Here is a 14136-nt window from a genome sequence, read left to right as displayed (position 1 = left end):
CCTATCCCATATCGGTATCGGTACCGATATTTGACTTTAAACGTTATATCGGTATTGGTTGAAAATGAACCAATATTTTTCCTTAAAAATATCGGTTAGAAATATCGGTTCATTTTTAACCGATACCGATATATCTGTTAGAGTCAAATAACGATATGGGATCGGTATCGGCCCATCTCTAGTTTTTACGTTCTTTTATATTAGTTCGGTTTCTTTCACTTAAAAATAATTATAATGGCTGGTTCTTTCGAGCGTTACTTAAGAATGTGAAACAACAACCACGACGTTCGGGTGCCATATTTGTTCTAAGGTTTATTGTAGCCTGCTTTGACTAGATCGTTAGCGACCCCTAGCGATGAGTAATACAAAACAATTTGACCCGCTAAGTTTAAATAAGTCAAATACGTAACAAGTGTGACGTACTAGCGTTTTAGATCGTGTTCTCCGCCAAAACTCGTCTAGTAGGTGAAATCTTCTCAACCTGCAGAGAGCACTCTAGTTTTCTTGGCAAGGCCTATTTAAAATGGATGGTCGAGCTTTGCTTGGAAATTCAGAGTAAAAATGGTCGAGAATACATTTCAGGCAACATGAAAATCGTTTAAAAGCGAGGCCTTATTTTTCATTAACCTTTTTCATTTTACTGTAAATTTTAAAGCGAATGAGTTCAACTTGTTTCAACCCTTCATGCTCCCATTAAGGGCCAACTGCAAACTGTTTTTCTCATATGCATTTCCAGAAAGCGGACCTGACAGCATTTCCAATGAGTTACGAATTTTCAATGGGAGAATTTGAGTTCACAACAATGACGGTGCCACTCATGTACGCCCATCAAAGATTCCTGTCTGCCAAAAATCTGACGTTCAACGTTGCTCCAGTCGGAGCCTTCAACGAGTTAAAAACTATTTCCATAGGTGTAAGTATAGAGAGTACGACGTAAATAACCGTAATTTTACAAATTTTACAACGGTAATTTACCGGTAAATTACAACGGTAATTTACCGGTAAATTACCACGGTAATAAGCCTGTTATAATATAAAATACCATAAATTAGGGTTATTTTTCTTATACCATAATTTTAATCACTAACTTACAGGTAAATTTGCTAGGTGTGGTTATGTAAACGGACCTTGCTTTGCACTGGTGATCTGTGCGTGTGTTTGTTTGCGTGTTTGTGGCCGGGGTACGCCAGGAACAAGTGTGGCTAGATACCGATTAAGCAATGAATTTCGATTAAAAAAATTACATTGGGGCTTTTGTTTGCGGGCCCGGCTCTTGGGAGTATTAGTAAACAACATTGGTATCGTCAAAGAATTCACCCTGTTATGTCGCGGCAACCCTCCAATTTAATTTAATTTGATGGACAGCTGTAGCGAAGCCTATTTGTTGAAAGTGTTTCAAATTAAAATATTTTCTCTTTACTCCGGTGTTTGGGGTTAACGCGGGGAGGGGGATAGGGAATGCGGGCAAGGTAGCTAGAGTGAAAGAATCATTTTTAGGTGGAAAGGGCACTATGTGTGAAGGCTGGGCTGCTAAGTATGTTGGGTAGACGAAAAGACTTTTTCAGCTATGTGTGGTAAACCCTTAATTTACCCTAACCGAATATTACCTAACGAGTTAAACAAGACGGCCCAAGGGCTCGTAATAGTAGCCAAATCGTACGAGTGAATATCCCCTCTATACCCTACCCTAATGAGTGGATAACCCCTCTTTCCTTACCCCAATGAGTGAATAGCGCTATCTTTTACAATGCTTAAATGATTTACCGTACATACAATCAGAGTGAATAGCCCCTCGATGCCCTACCCTAACAAGTTCAGAAGTATCCGACCCCAAAGATACAAGTTCAGAAGTATCCGACCCCAATGATACAAGTTCAGAAGTATCCGACCCCAATGATACAAGTTCAGAAGTATACGACCCCAAAGATACAAGTTCAGAAGTATACGACCCCAAAGTTACAAGTTCAGAAGTATCCGACCCCGAAGATACAAGTTCAGAAGTATCCGACCTCAAAGATACAAGTTCAGAAGTATCCGACCCCAAAGATACAAGTTCAGAAGTATCCGACCCCAAAGATACAAGTTCAGAAGTATCCGACCCCAAAGATACAAGTTCATTTAAGAATTAATTCGCCATTTTCATTTTAATTAATGAAGTCAGGTGGAGTATTCGACCCCAAAGATACGATGTGGCTAAAAACCCCAAACACACAAATTCATAAGTATCCGACCCCAGAGATTAAGAGGTACCCCACCCCACATCACCCCGACATTTTAGAGATAAAACTCAGAGTTTCTATGAAGTCTCTATGGCTCAGTGGTAGAATGTCTTTCTACTAGGTGAGCGACCCGGGTTCGATTCCCGGCTGCGATCTGAAAAATTTTAATTATAATTAAATCTCTAACCGAGCCCAGTTACCTCTATGGGTGGGTTGTGGTAATATAGAGTTCCTTTTAAGCTAAACAATAACGATAATGAAAGCGAAAACTCCGCCTAAAACTCCGGCCACAACTACAATTACTATTACTACTACTATTACTACTACGGCTCAGGTCAAACTAGGAGCCACATCGTAGTTAAAAACACGAATACTGTACTAAATAAGCTCATACGAAACTAACACGCACTCCCCACTCCCAACCACACCTAGCTGATACGTAAATGTTTTTTCGTGACTTGTTAAAAATTACGGTAATTTCAGATCTCTAAGTGTAAGCTCTTTTCCTGAACTAGCTTTACATGATTAACGTTGCAATTGTGGGTGTCAGAATTAAATGCGAAGAACTACACCCTTTGTTTATCCAAATTAGTTAACTTTAATTCATGAAAAACAAGGTTATCGTCTACAAATACTAAATAAACATATCATTTTTAGTTTGTGGGCTGCTTGGAGCCTCCAGCTATAGGGTGGTGTAACCAAAAATCTGATAAGACTTCATAAAAGTCTTATCAGACTTTTGGTGTAACATGATTAAACCGCGATTTTGAAATCTTTCCATACATGTAAGCTATGACCAAACGTAACGTAACAATTAGAGTTACGAAATGTCAAACTACTCCAACCAATCAGATTTTGTCGTCGACCAAGGAGTTACAATTCGGGGCAAACATTTTCCTACAGTTCAAAATTATCCTCTTGTTCGAGTAAAATATTTCTTTCAAAATAATGATGTGGAATGGAGTGTATATAAAATATGTAGAAATATGTCTTCGTGTAAATCTGTAGAATGTATATCTTCATGCCAATCAGTAAGGATGTGCAGCCTGTTCAAGAACTCTGTTGTTAGTGCCGGTGATGTTAAGGTTAAACCCTTTGCTTCAGAGCCATCTATTTATTTACAAAGTAATTCTTAATCGTTCCTTCTCTGAAAACACTTTTTCAGATTTGGAGCGGGTTGCTTTGCGTCATGGGAGTCTTAACGATGATTGATATCATTCACAAGCGAGTCAAGGGAATTCCAGGATCAATGATGTCCTTCGCTGCTCAGAAACTCTTTCTTTATTTCGGAGCCATTTTGGGAAAAGGTAGAGTTTCAGAGTCGAAAAATTTATTGCGCCAGGCCGGGTCGGGCTTTTCAAATTTTGGATATTAGAGGGCAGTTAGTTGCAAAATTGTAGAGCGCGCGCTCTGATTCGTATGCCAAGCAGAGCCGCGGTGGTCTAGTGTGACGTCACACAAGAGAATAGTTGGAGAGAGAAAAATTTCGAAGGGAGCGTGAGCCCCCCCCCCCCTTGCCTGTCTCGTGCCGTCGCACGCGACAGGCAAACACTAAACACGAAAGATGCCGCATAAATCTATCAATTTTGCACGCCATCTATGATGGACGCGAAGAGTTAAAATAACATCCAACCAAAAGAGAGAAAAAACACTAGAGGTGGGCATTTTCTATCCATTTTCCACAAATTGGTGGAAAACGATTTTTTATAAACAAAGTTGTGGATATAATAAGATTTAACAAGCAAGTTCTGAGAACAACTTTCGAGCATCGATAAAGATAAGATGACGTTGACAATGGAGAGATAATGCCGAGTTCTAAAAAATCCATCCATATACATTAAAGCCACTATTAAACGCGGAATAGCTAAGGTAGTGAAATAAAAAATTTTCGAATTTCCCTAAAGTATGAATGCGATCCAGAAATTTCAAACCCGTTTGCTTTGATTTGCAAACCGCGAACGCGCTCCCCTTCGATGTAACAATGCACACAGACACACCCACACGTCCAGTACGGTGAAGTAAATGAACGGTGCTTTCAACCACTCACTTTAATTGGTTTGCGTTCCTGCAGCTTTCGATATTCCTTCGTCAGTGGCGATTCGCTTCAGCGTTGGAGTTTACCTCTTGATAGTAGTGGTTTTCGTCAATTTGTTCAACGGAGTCTTGAAAGCCAATTTCTCGTCTCAGAAGATAGAAAACATTAACGGAATTCCCGATTTATTGAGAGTACCCGACGTCAAAGTTTTCATTTCTAAACTTATAGAAGACAGTGTTAAACAATTGGTGAAGATTTTTAAATACTTTAATCTCATTTCCAAATCCATTAATAAAATTTCAATCCTAACAGACTGACGATGAGATGAAAACTCTTTGGAATCAGCAACGGACAGATTTCAACGGGAATAAAGTGGAAGCCTTTACGTCAGGAAAGGAAATCTGGCTTGGAGATTTACCTCTTTTACAGATGATCATGTTTCAGCATTTCGATGAACCACACCTGAAACTACTGCATTTTCATCTTGGTTCGGCCAAGTATTTGGAACACCCGCTAGTGCTCCCAGTTAACAATGCAACAATGAATCCGAAAGCTCTGAAGTACATCAACCAAAGGTTCGTTAACTTTCTTAATGCAAGAACAGTCTAGGTTTAGGTGTTTCTCCTTCGCACATTGAAATTGATCTTTAATATAAAACGTAGCTAGTAGAGTCTTCTTCAATAATTCTATGCCTCAACTGGCGTTCACGCGCATCGACTAATAACGCTGGAAAAATGCTAATTATTATACAACTACTCTCGAGCGCGTAATGGCGAGTTCAAGAGCTACGTATCGCGTTACGTTATTGCTCATGGAACCGATACGTAGTTGAATGGAAATTTATAGCAGTTCCACTTCCAACTGCCCATTGATCCCATTGATCATTTTCATAGCACGGCTTAATTTTGACACCGCTAAACCAATCAATTGCTCATTTGGTAATACGCTGTCAGCAAGGTCCAAATTAGAAGCGTGCAAATCACGAAACACGCTTTAAATGAGGGTTTTTGTTTAATGTTCATATCGCTACGCGCCCGTGAAATCCACCCGAATTCATTTAGTAACTCGCGAATTTTATTCGAAATCGGTATAATTATCGTCAACTCTTCATAGTGTCACTTGAAATCTTTGGGGAATATCATTTTTCAAGTCCCCGCGAAAAGTGTCGTGTGTACCTTGAAACTGTCAAATAAAGTCAGCATTAATCACGCGGGCAAATTTTGCAACCTTATTTATGTTACTGATTTGAAGTATCTCACAATTTGGTGATTGCAGATTGCGGTCTTTCGTGGAAACCGGCCAAATCACAGCATTTCACCGCGTGTTCGAGAGAGAATGGCGCATCGAATTGGAACCACAACATTCGACGGCTGAGAATGAAGTCCACGTACTCGGGTTTAAGGACATTGAAGCCAAGTTCCGATTGTGGGCGGCAATGCTTGGAGTCGCTTCTTTCGCCTTCACCGTCGAGCTTCTGACAAGATTCCAGTTTTGAGAACCACTGCACATCACTAAGATCAAACGAGGATTGCTGGGAATGTAAACCCTCGCAACGGAACTTTAAACCGGAAACTGATTTAAAACGATTCCGATCCGAACAAACACATGGCTAAGAGTCGTCTCAGACTAGTATTTATTTGCACAAAGCATAGGTATCTTCATGGTTAAATCACACATCAAAATTGTACACCACCCGTAAGCCAAGATTACAAATTTTAAGACATGGAGCGAGGCCGCATTCGACCGAATTCAATAGCGGACGACGGTAACCGCGAACTAGCACAAAGCCTACTTTTAGGGAGTAAATAAGCCTAATATAGCTAAGCCGATTCAACGGCCAATCATGGCGAAACTCTGATGCCTCGCGACTTTTGGCCACTTTCAAACTTTCCCTCATCCACTTTTGGTGATACTAAGCTAGGGCCTACTTCATTTATTGTGGTTTGCGGATGAAACCAAGTTTATTTAAATAAGTGACACTTGGAAATCCTTGTAAGCTAAAGTTACTATAATAGCGTGTAAATAGCCAACATAATCTTCGGCAAATACTCAACTGACCAAAGTTCAGAGTGAAACAAAATAGAAGTTCTTACAATAATTGTAACCGTAAACAAATTCTTCTGTCGGCGAATGAAAGCAGTCTTTTTCAAAATTGGAAAAAATTAGCATGACCTAGTTATATTGCGATCCAATTAGGAAATCCAAAGTTAATAGTATATACAATTAAAATTACTTAGAATATCGGAATTACTAATTTTGTAAAATCGCGATGATTCTTAATTCGAAAATACGCTTAAGAATTTGTTAACGAGATATATAAATTACTATATGGATATTTATTGATGTATTCTAAGAAATAAATGGAAAGTAAATAATTAATAAATGATTTTGTGACAAAATAAATAATTACTAAATGTATTTGTGGGAAAATAAATAATTACTAAATGTATTTGTGTGAAAATAAATAATTACTAAATGTATTTGTGGCAAAATATATAATTACTAAATGTATTTGTGAGAAAATATATAATTACTAAATGTATTTGTGAGAAAATAAATAATTACTAAATGTATTTGTGGCAAAATAAATATTTACTAAATGTACTAAAAATAAATGTATCAACTTACTAGCCAGCTGAAGTTGGTCCAGATGGGTCTGGAAAAGCAACCTCACCGCGACTAATCGGCTCCCAGCGAGGGAAGGCTTTCTGTACATGTACATGTATACAAAAACTGATTCTGAAGTTGTAATTTCATTTCCAGGACGAGCATAAAGATTTTTCTAAACTTCTACAAACTATTATAAGATACGTTTCACAACTCCTTTTAGAACCCTAGCTTTATACTGAATTTGACTTGCCACAATTTTTCAACCATCAAAGCTTTCACTTATACCAGTCCCCTATACTATTGCAATATCAATGGAATCGCGTGCACTGCCTTCCTTGTTCATCACGGGTCGACTAAATAACTGAGTAACCAACTGAGTAACAGCGCAATACTCCGTGTGGTTATTATATAACCACACGGAAAAATCATTGGGTCATAGATTTGTAGATTAAAAACTGGTTTTGAAAACACTGCTCTAGTGGCGTAGCGACGTTTGTTGAGCCCACACGCAGCCCGATAATTTACAACAACGGAGGACGAGGACAGTGGACACGAAGATGATGAAAAAACAAGAGAACGAATAAGAGCTAGAAGGCAAAGAATTCGTCAACGTAGAATGGATCGTCAATTTGTACCGGTTCCGCCTTATATTCCCGCTGTAGGTGCAAGAGTTAATCATTTCCTCGTCCAAGGTGCATTAGTACAAAGTCAAGTTGTGGCAAGGTTTAGGCATTGAACTCAGTCGTTTATTTAAAAAATATTTTCATATGACTTTCTTCAATAAATGTTTTAAACTTTAAAACTGTTGTTAAGTTGAATTACATTGTTTTTTATCAATAATTTGGATAAGATTAGCAACTGTTTGTACTATCGCACTAGCTGAAGCAGCGATACTTTTAACCGCTAAGGCTTTTTCTTCCACGGCAACCGCAATCCTATTTTGCGCGAGAGCTTTGGATTCCTCAGCTGAGGCAATTCTTGAAAAAGACTCAGTAATTTCCCTGAATACAATAGTTTTATCGTCTTCCATTAGTTTAAGTGCCGCTGTGGCACGTTCATAATGAAATTCTTGTTTTCCTAATGCAAAACGTACCAATGAAAATCAAGTATATCCATCAATAAAATTCATCCAATACTTACTCTTTAAATTTACTTACTCAGCCAATCACGTAATCAAAATGACTTCCTAGTTGTACCATGGAGGAAGTGCTCCCTGGGTCTACTTGTCTTACATATGCAGGGTGTGGGTGTTGGTCATAGAGTTTGATTATGGTCAGATTTTTAAATAAAAAGGCAAAATTTTTAACTCCCCGAGTGACGATGACGTCACGGAGCGGTATTACACTGGACATGTCTGTGTGCGTGGATTAACTAACGCTAGGGATTGTTCGTTCCCCCTAAAAGATGAAGCATGCATGTTCCAAACGCCCCCTAGCAGCGGCTACTTTCCCTAAAAGGAAGCTATAAGAAAAATGGACCAGTTGTCACGCGTCCTATTACGTAAAAATTGAAATCCCGCCTAAATTGGAAGCCACCATCTTTAAAATCCGCAAAACAGATCTATTTTGACTAGAGATGGTGGTATATCTACATCCGTTTCGGTCCAATAACTTGGAGGAATGAAGAGGGAAATCAAGAAGTAATTCGGAACATGTAGCTGGCGATGTAAATGCATTGGAAACACGGTTAGTGAACAATCCTTTGCGTCAGGCAATCCATGCTGCGTGTGTCTGTCACCGCGTTCGCAATTGGCTAATCGGAGCAAACGTGTTCGCAGAAACCAATTTTTGGCTTCTACTCCCATCGTTAGGATTTAGAAGTAGGCGGCGACCGGCCAGGGTTACGAGACACGTAAAGGTTTATAGGTTTATTGTGATAGCTGTACATAGTACACCCCTTTAAAACGGGCGGCTTCCCTAAAAAAATCAGAGGAGCTCAGCAAAATATTTAAAAAAGACAAGTGCAAAATATTACAAATTATATAAGATACAATTTGGTACACGGCTATTGTAGACTTTAAAAAATGAAAATATACAAATGGAACTGAGGCATATGTTCGCGTTTTAAAGTTAGACTTGTGGTCTTACGGACGAAAGAACACCCATCCGTCAAAACCAGCGTTTTGTTCCTGCGGGTTATCCCTTCGCCTAGCTTGCTTTTTGGCGCACCACACAGAAAGGCTTCGACTAACCACTTGATAGCTCCTGGGTGTGATATTGAGACCAAGTATATCGACTAGGGATTTACCGCGGTTTAGTGACCGCCATGCCAATACGTCCGGGCCGGGCACTCTAATAGGACATGTTCCGTGTCTTCCTCGGCCTGTCCACATAAGCGACAAATGGAGGGGCAATCTCCTATCTCAGCTTGTCGTACACTCTAAGGAAAAACCGACCTCGAGACAACCAAGTTTGCACACTACCATCCAAAGCTGCACAATTAAAAAAAAACGTGCCATATTTGCACTCATTTGACCAAAGTTGCTCAAAGTGTGAAAATCTTTGCCAAGATTGCACGCTTCAGACCAAAGCTGCACAGATCACATGATGACCTTCCAAGTTTGCACAACTTTGGTCAAAACTGCACAGATATTAGGATTTGTCATATTTGAACACTATCGGCCAATTGTGTACGTATCATAATGTCTGCCAAGTTTGCACGTTTCCGATCAAAGTAGTACAGATTATACCGTTAAATGCGACATTTGCACATACTTGGTCAAAATGGCACAGTTTATACTACTTGCCATATTTACACACTCAAGGCCAATTCTGTTCTTATCACAAACAAGCCAACCCTGCACTTTTTATCCCAAAGCTGCTCAGATCACGAATCATATACCATTTTTGAACATATTTGGCATATTTGCACATTGAAGACCAAATCTTTAGGTTCGCAAAGTCTGCACGTTTTTGAACAAAGTAGCACAGCCCCTGTAATTACATTCCGAATTTGGACACACCTGACCAATGAGGGACAGATTATACAACTCGCTAATGACCCAGAAATTCAAATTTATAGATAACATAAGGATTAATAGATATTTTTAACGTGCTTGACGTAAAAACCCAACATCTAAATTTTGAAAGCTTAGTTAACTTGTAATTGTTTCTTGTTATGCAGCTTTAAAGCCATTTAACATTTAAAATGTTATTGCGTAACTTAAGATCAAAAGTTCAACCTAAGAGAATGAAACTATTGTAATATATGTTTTTGAATTATGAGCAGATAGAGAGAAAACATATTTTTGGTACCATATTCTGAGGTGTACTGGTGTAGCTATAATATATATTTCTATATTATGTAGTTTTCCAAGGAATATTATAGAAACATCTTTGTTATAGAAACATCTTTGAAAATTGTTAGGCAATTTTGTCCTCGTTTCTTTGGCTCACTCGGAAGAGTCGGAACCATTTCCCTGATTGTTAATGGAAAACCATTTACAATCAGGAAAATTGGATTAGGATTAGAGTCTCAGAAAAAAAATGAAATACATTCGTTAAAAGCATTTAAATTTCATCTAAAGAGTTGACATATTTTTTTACTCTAACAACATGACAAAAACGTGAAAACAGCTTTGACCTCCACTCTTCAATAATTAATGTATCTTAAAAATGGTTAAAATGCACAGCGTAGTTTATATGTAGCTAAGAATGTGTAAACGTTTTATTAAAATGATGAAAAACTGTCATAAACTTAAAAATAACGCATTCGGTACAAAAAAATTTACACTGAATATTTATTCCCAATTTTGAAAATACCAATAACTTTATAATTTTGCAACTTTAATAATATGGTACCTTTACATTTTGATGCAGCACCGATTTAATGAAGATTACTTTTTCTGTCTTAACACATTTATAAACCAGTCGTCTTGTTTATTTGTCTACGAGCTACATCTTGTTTATCCTTGAAAAATAAAACCTGAATACACAGTATTTTACCTAAGAACCACTCTTTTCATGGCCCTTCAACATCCGACCTGATCTTATTGGGTATAACTTAGGAAAGGGCACAAGAGTGTGTATGTCGCGACCCTAACAGTTGTCAAACCCTATTTACCATCGAAATAGTCTATAAGGTGGTTGAGCAAATTCCAGGAAATTCGGGTGGAAAAATTCAGTGGCCGGTGTGGGAGGTTAAATAAATAGTCAAACTATTTTAAAATAACCTGGACCGAAGAAAACGGGTGTGATACGTGACCGCTTCTTTAGGCCCCCAACGGCAAGATAGCATCTCCCCGCGGCCTGGCAGAGTCTTAGTATGAATAAATTTTGTTCGCGTTATACGAATGCCGTTACAAAGAGAGTCCTCCAAAACCATCAGCAGCGCCATTTTCAATTTTTCTGCTGAAGAAACCACCAAGCACTCCTCAGGCTTTGGTCAACGTTTATTGCCATCACTGGTAAGTTTATTAGATATATTTTTAATTTTTATGAAAAAGTCCCGCATTATTATTGTATATATTTTTTTTATTATGCCGCTCTCTTAGAATATTTCATTTTGTGCAGTCTTGTTATTTATTACTCCGATATGATAAAATGATTTGTCTTAGTTATTTTCTCATATCCCTTTCTTGACGTCGCATATCACCTAACAAATATTTTGTATTTCTAGGAAATTAAAATAAATGAAAAACCATAAAATTATATTTGGTGTGTAATTTATCGAGATAAAGAAGTAAGTTGATTTTAGTTTTATATTTTTTTTAGCATTTAGAGAATATAAAAACATGTTTACATGAGGGAGCATCGATAAAATCATTGAAATAGGATGATCCAAGGGCAGGGCCATAATACTAGCCACATCGTTATCTACTTAATTAGAACATTTAAAAAGGATCAAATTAGAACATTTAAATCGGAACAAAATGCGATTTGCGCTTGTTATTTTACAATCAAGTGTAATGTTAAATTCATTTCTTATTATTTGTATTTACTCGATGCGTTACCTTTAATGGTGCAAAAATTATTACGCACACGGAACTCTTAATTATCACACGTCCAGAAATATTTAGGTTTCAACATAGACTTATACCTGCAATTACCCCTATGAACTTTTAACATAGGCTTAGGTCCAGAAGGGTTCCTTACTTAACAGGCGTTCAAAAAATTGAGTGAATAACCCCTTTAGCAGTGCTAACGGCACTAACTTACCCAAAACCCCTAAGTAACCCTTCATCCCAATTCTTTTAAAATTGCCAATGAATAGTGAGTAGCCCCTCGACGGTCTACCTTTAAGGGTACTAAGACAATAACCAGAATTTCTAAGTAACCCTTCATCCCAATCCCCTTTAAAATCGCCATTGATGAGCGAGTAGCCCCTCGACGTGCTACCTTTAATGGTACTAAGACGATTACCCGAATTTCTAAGTAACCCTTCATCCCAATCCCCTTTAAAATCGCCAATGATTAGTGAGTAGCCCCTCCTTTAGGAGTAATAAGACAATAACCCGAATCACTAACTAACACTTTAAAATCGCCAATGATTTGTGAGTTCGACGTTCCACCTTTAAAGGTACTAAGACGATTACACACATGCCCTAATAAAACAGAACGTCTTAGTGAATACACCCTCGAGGAGGTACTTTTATCAGTGCTATAATGATTACACAAACGTAACGCTTAATTCATACACTTACAGACAGTTTAAGTTTAGAAAATGGACTTATTATACCAAGGTATAATTATCTTATAAATTTTTAACATGGCGTTCGAAAGAGAAAGAATTCTGCGAAACATCCAACTTGAGTTTTTGCCCTAAGTAAATTCCGAAGTTTTCATTGTATAGGGAGAGGGCAAACCCATTCTTGCCACGTGGGCTTATATCTCTTACCTCGATTCCATCCCCCTAACAAGGCAATTTCAGTATCGCACCTACAAACGCTCCCCTAAGTAAAGGTATAAAATGACGTCGAATGTTTTTTCCCTCCCTGACAAACGCCCTCTCCCTATAGAAAGTTGTTTGGGTTCTTAGAATTTCAAATAGAGTAAGAAATTTCCCATTTTATGTGAGGTAATACGACAGATTTGTGTGTTCAAAAAAGACTTACAGATACTAGTGTTTGTTTATATTTTCGAAGTGTATCCGCATTGTACTGTTAACGATAAATTACCAATGAACATTTTAACATAACTTCTCCCTTCACTCTAAGTATGCTCATCAATATGTTCATAGTACATTCGCAATGCACTGTTATAACTCTCTCCCTTTCAAAATCAACACCTCCGTTTTCATTCTCCCTTTATAAGGCCGAACGAATACATAGAACATCAAAATCTTTAGACCAAGTCAAACTACTAGCCGATCGTAGATGTACATCAAACGATGTGCCTAATAATAATAAGTTTTAGTATTATCGGATTTTTTCCATTATCTGCATTTGGTTTTGGTAGGTAAAGAGGGAACAATTTCAAACTTTTCGAAGCACTTTACTTTTAAAAAATTAAGTTAGGAAGCTATAATGGTTAGTATATGGCAAATTGCATTAAAAATCAGGCTATTTTACTTTTACTTGTAAGGTGGTGGACAATCATTTTTGGAAAATGCCTTATTCTTGTTCCATTTGTGGAGTTAAACGACCCATACCTCTTTCATGGATGAAACACATAAGAACTCTACATTCCCACGAGCCTAATCGAAAGTTTGGGTGTGCATTTCCCGACTGTAAAAAGTAGTTTTTGAGGTTCGAATCCCTTAGGACTCATGTTTATAGACATCATTTAAAGAAAGGTAGTGTTGTTGATGATGAAAATGAATTATTTCAAGAAAATGAATCGGAAGTTGTAGAACAAATAGACAATGCGAGTGAAGCTGACAAAACTTGTGAAAATACAAGTATCAGTGAACTTCAAAGAAACGCCGCGCTTTTTGTACTTGGAATTCGCGAGAAACATAATTTTCCTATCAGTTTTGCAAACAGCATTGCAAACAGTTTCAAAGACAAAGTTGCATCGATACTTGCTATAGTCAATTTCCTCACAATCTATCAGACCTTGAGCGGATGGCGGAAGCTAGGTTTATGTCTCAATCAATTACTAACCACATAAATTCAGAGTACAATCCACAAAATTAATTTTTTTCCATTAAAAATTTTTTTTTCAAAGTAAAAAATGGAAGAGACTAATAGTTTTAAAAGGAAATAAATAACGAATATTCTCCCTTCAGTATAACCAAGAAGGGATTCGCGTGTAATAAGAACTTCCATCAAAATGGTATAAAGAATGGGTAGATTTTACTGATGACTAATATTTTTGTAACACCCTAGGAGCG

The sequence above is a fragment of the Phalangium opilio genome, unplaced genomic scaffold (assembly GCF_054372755.1).
Source record: "Phalangium opilio isolate 3A_F unplaced genomic scaffold, DU_Popi_V2 ptg000230l_1, whole genome shotgun sequence".
Lineage (NCBI taxonomy): Eukaryota > Metazoa > Arthropoda > Arachnida > Opiliones > Phalangiidae > Phalangium > Phalangium opilio.
This window is presented reverse-complemented; position numbering follows the sequence as displayed.